Consider the following 8,071-nt stretch of genomic DNA (forward strand, 5'->3'; position numbering starts at 1 on the left):
CATTAATACGGAAACAGCACTAATCCAGTATTAATACAGGAACAGCACTAATCCAGTATTAATACAGAAACAGCACTAATCCAGTATTAATATGGAAACAGCATTAATCCTAGACTAATACAGGAGTAGCAGTAATCCTATACTAATACAGAAACAGCATTAATTAATATTAATACAGGAACAGAACTAATCCAGTATTAATTCAGAAACAGCAATAAACCACTATTAAATAATGAAACAGCACTAATCCAGTATTCATATAGAAACAGAACTAATCCAGTATTAATTCAGAAACAGCACTAAACCAGTATTAATACAGAAACAGCACTAATCCAGTATTAGTAGAGAAACAGCACTAATCCAGTATTAATACGGAAACAGCACTAATCCAATATTAATACAGAAACAGCACTAATCTAGTATTAATACAGAAACAGCACTAATCCAGTATTAATACAGAAACAGCACTAATCCAGAATTAATACAGAAACAGCAATAATCCAGTATTAATAAAGAAACAGCACTAATCCAGTATTAATACAGAAACAGCACTAATCCAGTATTAATACAGAAACAGCACTAATCAAGTATTAATACGGAAACAGCACAAATCCTAGATTAATACAGGAGTAGCACTAATCCAGCACTAATAGAGAAACACCACTAATCCACCATTAATATAGAAACCGCACTAATCCAGTACTAATACAGAAACAGCATTGATCGCAGTATTAATACAGAAACAGCACATATCCAGTACTAATACAAAAACAGCATTAATCCAGCATCAATACAGAAACAGAACTAATACAGCAACAGCACAAAACCAGTACTAATAACGAAACAGCACTAATCCAGCATTAATACAGAAACAGCATTGATCCAGTACTAATACAGAAACACCAGTAATCCACAATTAATTTCGAAACCGCACTAATCCAGTACTAATATAGAAACAGCATTAATCCTGCATTAATATAGAAACAGCACTAATCCAGCATTAATTCAGAACCAGCACTAATCCATTATAAATACAGAAAAAGCACCAATTCAGCACTCATACATAAACAGCACTAATCCAGTATTAATACAGAGACAGCACTAATCAAGTACTAATAGAGAAACAGCACTAATACAGTATTAATACAGAAACAGCACTAATCCAGCATTAATACATAAACAGCACTAATTCAGTATGAATAGAAAAACAGCACAAATCCAGCATTAATACAGAAACAGCACTAATCCATTACTAATAAAGAAACAGCACTGATCCCGTACTAATATACAAACAGGTCTAATCCCGTATTATTACAGAAACAGCATTAATCCCGTACTAATAAAGAAACAGCACTAATCCAGGACTAATATAGAAACAGGACTAATCCAGTATTATTACAGAAACAGCACTAATCCAGGACTAATATAGAAACAGCACTAATCCAGTACAAATACAGAAACAGCACTAATCCAGTACTAATGCAGAAACTGCACCTAAGCAGTATTAAAACAGAAACAGAACTAATCCAGCACAATATAGAAACAGCACGAATCCAGTACTAATACAGTAACAACACTAATGCGGTATTAGTACAGAAGTAGCACTAATCTAAAACTAATGTATAAACAGCACTAATTCGGTACTAAAACAGCAACAGCACTAATGCAGTATTAATACAAAAACAGCCCAAATCGAGTACTAATATGTAAACAGCACTAATCCAGTATTAATACAGAAACAGCAATAATGCAGCATTAATACAGAAACAGCAGTAATCTAGTACGAATAGAGAAACAGCACTAATACAGTATAAAACAGAAACAGCACGAATCCATCATTAATACAGAAGCAGCACTAATCCAGTATTAATACAGAAACAGCACTAATCCAGCATTAATACAGAGCACCACTAATCCAGTATTAATACGGAAACAGCACTAATTCTAGACTAATACAGGAGTAGCACTAATTCAGTATTAATACAGAAACAGCACTAAACCAGTATTAATACAGGAACAGAACTAATCCAGTATTAATTCAGAAACAGCACTAAACCAGTATTAATACAGAAACAGCACCAATCCAGTATTAATACAGAAACAGCACTAATCAAGTACTAATAGAGAAACAGCACTAATGCAGTATTAATACAGAAACAGCACTAATCCAGTATTAATGCAGAAACAGCACTAATCCAGCATTAATACCTAAACAGCACTAAGTCAGTATTAATTGAAAAACAGCAGAAACCCAGCATTTATACAGAAACTGCACAAATCCAGCATTAATACAGAAACAGCACTAATCCATTACTAATACAGAAACAGCACTGATCCCGCACTAATAAAGAAACAGCACTAATCCAGTACTAATATACAAACAGGTCTAATCCCGTATTATTACAGAAACAGCACTAATCCCATACTAATAAAGAAACAGCACTAATCCAGGACTAATATAGAAACAGGACTAATCCAGTATTATTACAGAAACAGCACTGATCCAGGAATAATATAGAAACAGCACTAATCCAGTACTAATACAGAAACAGCACTAATACAGTACTAATACAGAAACAGCACTCAAGCATTATTAAAACAGAAACAGAACTAATCCAGCACAATACAGAAATAGCACTAATCCAGTACTAATACAGTAACAACAATAATGCAATATTAATACAGAAGTAGCACTAATCCAAAATTAATATATAAACAGCATTAATTCGGTACTAAAACAGCAACAGCACTAATGCAGTATTAATACAAAAACAGCACAAATCGAGTACTAATACGTAAACAGCACTAATCCAGTATTAATACAGAAACAGCAATAATGCAGCATTAATACAGAAACAGCAGTAATCTAGTACGAATAGAGAAACAGCACTAATCCAGTACATAACAGAAACAGCACGAATCCATCATTAATACAGGATCAGCACTAATCCAGTACTAATAAACAGCACTAATCTAGTACTAATACAGAAGCAGCACTAATCCAGTACAAATAAACAGCACTCATCCAGCATTAATACAGAAGCATATCTAATCCAGTACTAATAAACAGCACTCATCCAGCATTAATACAGAGCACCACTAATCCTGTACTAATAGAGAAACAGCACTAGACCAGTATTAATACAGAAACAGCACTAATCCTAGACTAATACAGGAGTAGCACTAATCCAGTACTAATACAAAAACAGCACTAAACCAGTATTAATACAGGAACAGAACTAATCCAGTATTAATTCAGAAACAGCACTAAACCAGTATGAATACAGAAACAGCACTAATCCAGTATTAGTAGAGAAACAGCACTAATCCAGTATTAATACGGAAACAGCACTAATCAAGTATTAATACGGAAACAGCACAAATCCTAGACTAATACAGGAGTAGCACTAATCCAGTACTAATACAGAAACAGCACTAAACCAGTATTAATACAGGAACAGACCTAATCCAGTATTAATTCAGAAACAGCACTAAACCAGTATTAAATAATTAAACAGCACTAATCCAGTATTCATATAGAAACAGAACTAATCCAGTATTAATTCAGAAACAGCACTAAACCAGTATTAATAAAGAAACAGCACTAATCCAATATTCATACAGAAACAGCACTCATCCAGCAATAATACAGAAGCAGCACTAGTCCAGTATTAGTACAGAAACAGCACTAATCTCGTACTAATACAGAAACAGCACTAAATCAGCATTAATACAGAAACAGCACTAATCCAGTATTAATACAGAACAGCACTAATCCAGTACTAATACACAAACAGCATTAATCCTGCATTAATACAGAAACAGCACTAATCCAGCATTAATACAGAAACAGCACTAATACAGAACCAGCACTAATCCATTATAAATACAGAAAAAGCACTAATTCAGCACTAATACATAAACAGCATTTATCCAGTATTAATACAGAAACAGCACTAATCAAGTACTAATAGAGAAACAGCACTAATGCAGTATTAATACAGAAACAGCACTAATCCAGTATTAATACAGAAACAGCACTAATCCAGTATTAATACAGAAACAGCACTAATCCAGCATTAATACATAAACAGCACTAATCCAGTATTAATAGAAAAACAGCACAAACCCAGCATTTATACTGAAACTGCACAAATCCAGTACTAATACAGAAACAGCACTGATCCCGTACTAATAAGAAACAGCACTAATCCAGCACTAATATACAAACAGGTCTAATCCCGTATTATTACAGAAACAGCACTAATCCCGTACTAATAAAGAAACAGCACTAATCCAGTACTAATATAGAAACAGGACTAATCCCATATTATTACAGAAACAGCACTAATCCAGGACTAATATAGAAACAGCACTAATCCAGTACTAATACAGAAACAGCACTAATACAGTACTAATACAGAAACAGCACTAATCCAGTACTTATGCAGAAACAGCACTCAAGCAGTATTAAAACAGAAACAGAACTAATCCAGGACAATACAGAAACAGCACGAATCCATCATTAATACAGGATCAGCACTAATCCAGTACTAATAAACAGCACTAATCCAGTACTAATACAGAAGCAGCAATAATCCAGTACTAATAAACAGCACTCATCCAGCATCAATACCGAGCATCACAAATCCAGTACTAATAGAGAAACTGCAGTAAACCAGTATTAATACGGAAACAGCACTAATCCTAGACTAATACAGGAGTAGCACTAATCCAGTATTAATACGGAAAAAGCACTAATCCTAGACTAATACAGGAGTAGCACTAATCCAGTATTAATACGGAAACAGCACTAATCCAGTATTAATACAGGAACAGCACTAATCCAGTATTAATACAGAAACAGCACTAATCCAGTATTAATATGGAAACAGCATTAATCCTAGACTAATACAGGAGTAGCAGTAATCCTATACTAATACAGAAACAGCATTAATCAAGATTAATACAGGAACAGAACTAATCCAGTATTAATTCAGAAACAGCAATAAACCACTATTAAATAATGAAACAGCACTAATCCAGTATTCATATAGAAACAGAACTAATCCAGTATTAATTCAGAAACAGCACTAAACCAGTATTAATACAGAAACAGCACTTATCCAGTATTAGTAGAGAAACAGCACTAATCCAGTATTAATACGGAAACAGCACTAATCCAGTATTAATACAGAAACAGCACTAATCTAGTATTAATACAGAAACAGCACTAATCCAGTATTAATACAGAAACAGCACTAATCCAGAATTAATACAGAAACAGCAATAATCCAGTATTAATAAAGAAACAGCACTAATCCAGTATTAATACAGAAACAGCACTAATCCAGTATTAATACAGAAAGAGCACTAATCAAGTATTAATACGGAAACAGCACAAATCCTAGATTAATACAGGAGTAGCACTAATCCAGTACTAATACAGAAACAGCACTAAACCAGTATTAATACAGGAACAGACCTAATCCAGTATTAATTCAGAAACAGCACTAAACCTGTATTAAATAATGAAACAGCACTAATCCAGCATTCATATAGAAACAGGACTAATCCAATATTAATTCAGAAGCAGCACTAGTCCAGTATTAGTACAGAAACAGCACTAATCTTGTACTAATACAGAAACAGCACAAATCCAGTACTAATACACAAACAGCATTAATCCTGCATTAATACAGAAACAGCACTAATCCAGCATTAATAAGGAACAGCACTAATACAGAACCAGCACTAATCCATTATAAATACAGAAAAAGCACTAATTCAGCACTAATACATAAACAGCATTTATCCAGTATTAATACAGAAACAGCACTAATCAAGTACTAATAGCGAAACAGCACTAATGCAGTATTAATACAGAAACAGCACTAATCCAGTATTAATACAGAAACAGCACTAATCCAGTATTAATACAGAAACAGCACTAATCCAGTATTAATACCGAAACAGCACTAATTCAGTATTAATACAGAAACAGCACTAATCCAGTACTTACAGAAACAGCACTAATCCAGTATTAATACAGAAACAGCACTAATCCAGCATTAATACATAAACAGCACTAATCCAGTATTAATAGAAAAACAGCACAAACCCAGCATTTATACAGAAACTGCACAAATCCAGTACTAATACAAAAACAGCACTGATCCCGTACTAATAAGAAACAGCACTAATCCAGCACTAATATACAAACAGGTCTAATCCCGTATTATTACAGAAACAGCGCTAATCCTGTACTAATAAAGAAACAGCACTAATCCAGTACTAATATAGAAACAGGACTAATCCCGTATTATTACAGAAACAGCACTAATCCAGGACTAATATAGAAACAGCACTAATCCAGTACTAATACAGAAACAGCACTAATACAGTACTAATACAGAAACAGCACTAATCCAGTACTTATGCAGAAACAGCACTCAAGCAGTAGTAAAACAGAAACAGAACTAATCCACGACAATACAGAAACAGCACGAATCCATCATTAATACAGGATCAGCACTAATCCAGTACTAATAAACAGCACTAATCCAGTACTAATACAGAAGCAGCAATAATCCAGTACTAATAAACAGCACTCATCCAGCATCAATACCGAGCATCACAAATCCAGTACTAATAGAGAAACAGCACTAAACCAGCATTAATACGGAAACAGCACTAATCCTAGACTAATACAGGAGTAGCACTAATCCAGTATTAATACGGAAAAAGCACTAATCCTAGACTAATACAGGAGTAGCACTAATCCAGCATTAATACGGAAACAGCACTAATCCAGTATTAATACAGGAACAGCACTAATCCAGTATTAATACAGAAACAGCACTAATCCAGTATTAATATGGAAACAGCATTAATCCTAGACTAATACAGGAGTAGCAGTAATCCTATACTAATACAGAAACAGCATTAATCAATATTAATACAGGAACAGAACTAGTCCAGTATTAATTCAGAAACAGCAATAAACCACTATTAAATAATGAAACAGCACTAATCCAGTATTCATATAGAAACAGAACTAATCCAGTATTAATTCAGAAACAGCACTAAACCAGTATTAATACAGAAACAGCACTAATCCAGTATTAGTAGAGAAACAGCACTAATCCAGTATTAATACGGAAACAGCACTAATCCAGTATTAATACAGAAACAGCACTAATCTAGTATTAATACAGAAACAGCACTAATCCAGTATTAATACAGAAACAGCACTAATCCAGAATTAATACAGAAACAGCAATAATCCAGTATTAATAAAGAAACAGCACTAATCCAGTATTAATACAGAAACAGCACTAATCCAGTATTAATACAGAAAGAGCACTAATCAAGTATTAATACGGAAACAGCACTAATCCTAGATTAATACAGGAGTAGCACTAATCCAGTACTAATACAGAAACAGCACTAAACCAGTATTAATACAGGAACAGACCTAATCCAGTATTAATTCAGAAACAGCACTAAACCTGTATTAAATAATGAAACAGCACTAATCCAGTATTCATATAGAAACAGGACTAATCCAGTATTAATTCAGAAGCAGCACTAGTCCAGTATTAGTACAGAAACAGCACTAATCTTGTACTAATACAGAAACAGCACAAATCCAGTACTAATACACAAACAGCATTAATCCTGCATTAATACAGAAACAGCACTAATCCAGCATTAATAAGGAACAGCACTAATACAGAACCAGCACTAATCCATTATAAATACAGAAAAAGCACTAATTCAGCACTAATACATAAACAGCATTTATCCAGTATTAATACAGAAACAGCACTAATCAAGTACTAATAGCGAAACAGCACTAATGCAGTATTAATACAGAAACAGCACTAATCCAGTATTAATACAGAAACAGCACTAATCCAGTATTAATACAGAAACAGCACTAATCCAGTATTAATACCGAAACAGCACTAATTCAGTATTAATACAGAAACAGCACTAATCCAGTACTTACAGAAACAGCACTAATCCAGTATTAATACAGAAACAGCACTAATCCAGCATTAATACA

This window comes from Pristiophorus japonicus, chromosome 1 (genome assembly GCF_044704955.1).
Source record: "Pristiophorus japonicus isolate sPriJap1 chromosome 1, sPriJap1.hap1, whole genome shotgun sequence".
NCBI classification, from domain to species: domain Eukaryota; kingdom Metazoa; phylum Chordata; class Chondrichthyes; family Pristiophoridae; genus Pristiophorus; species Pristiophorus japonicus.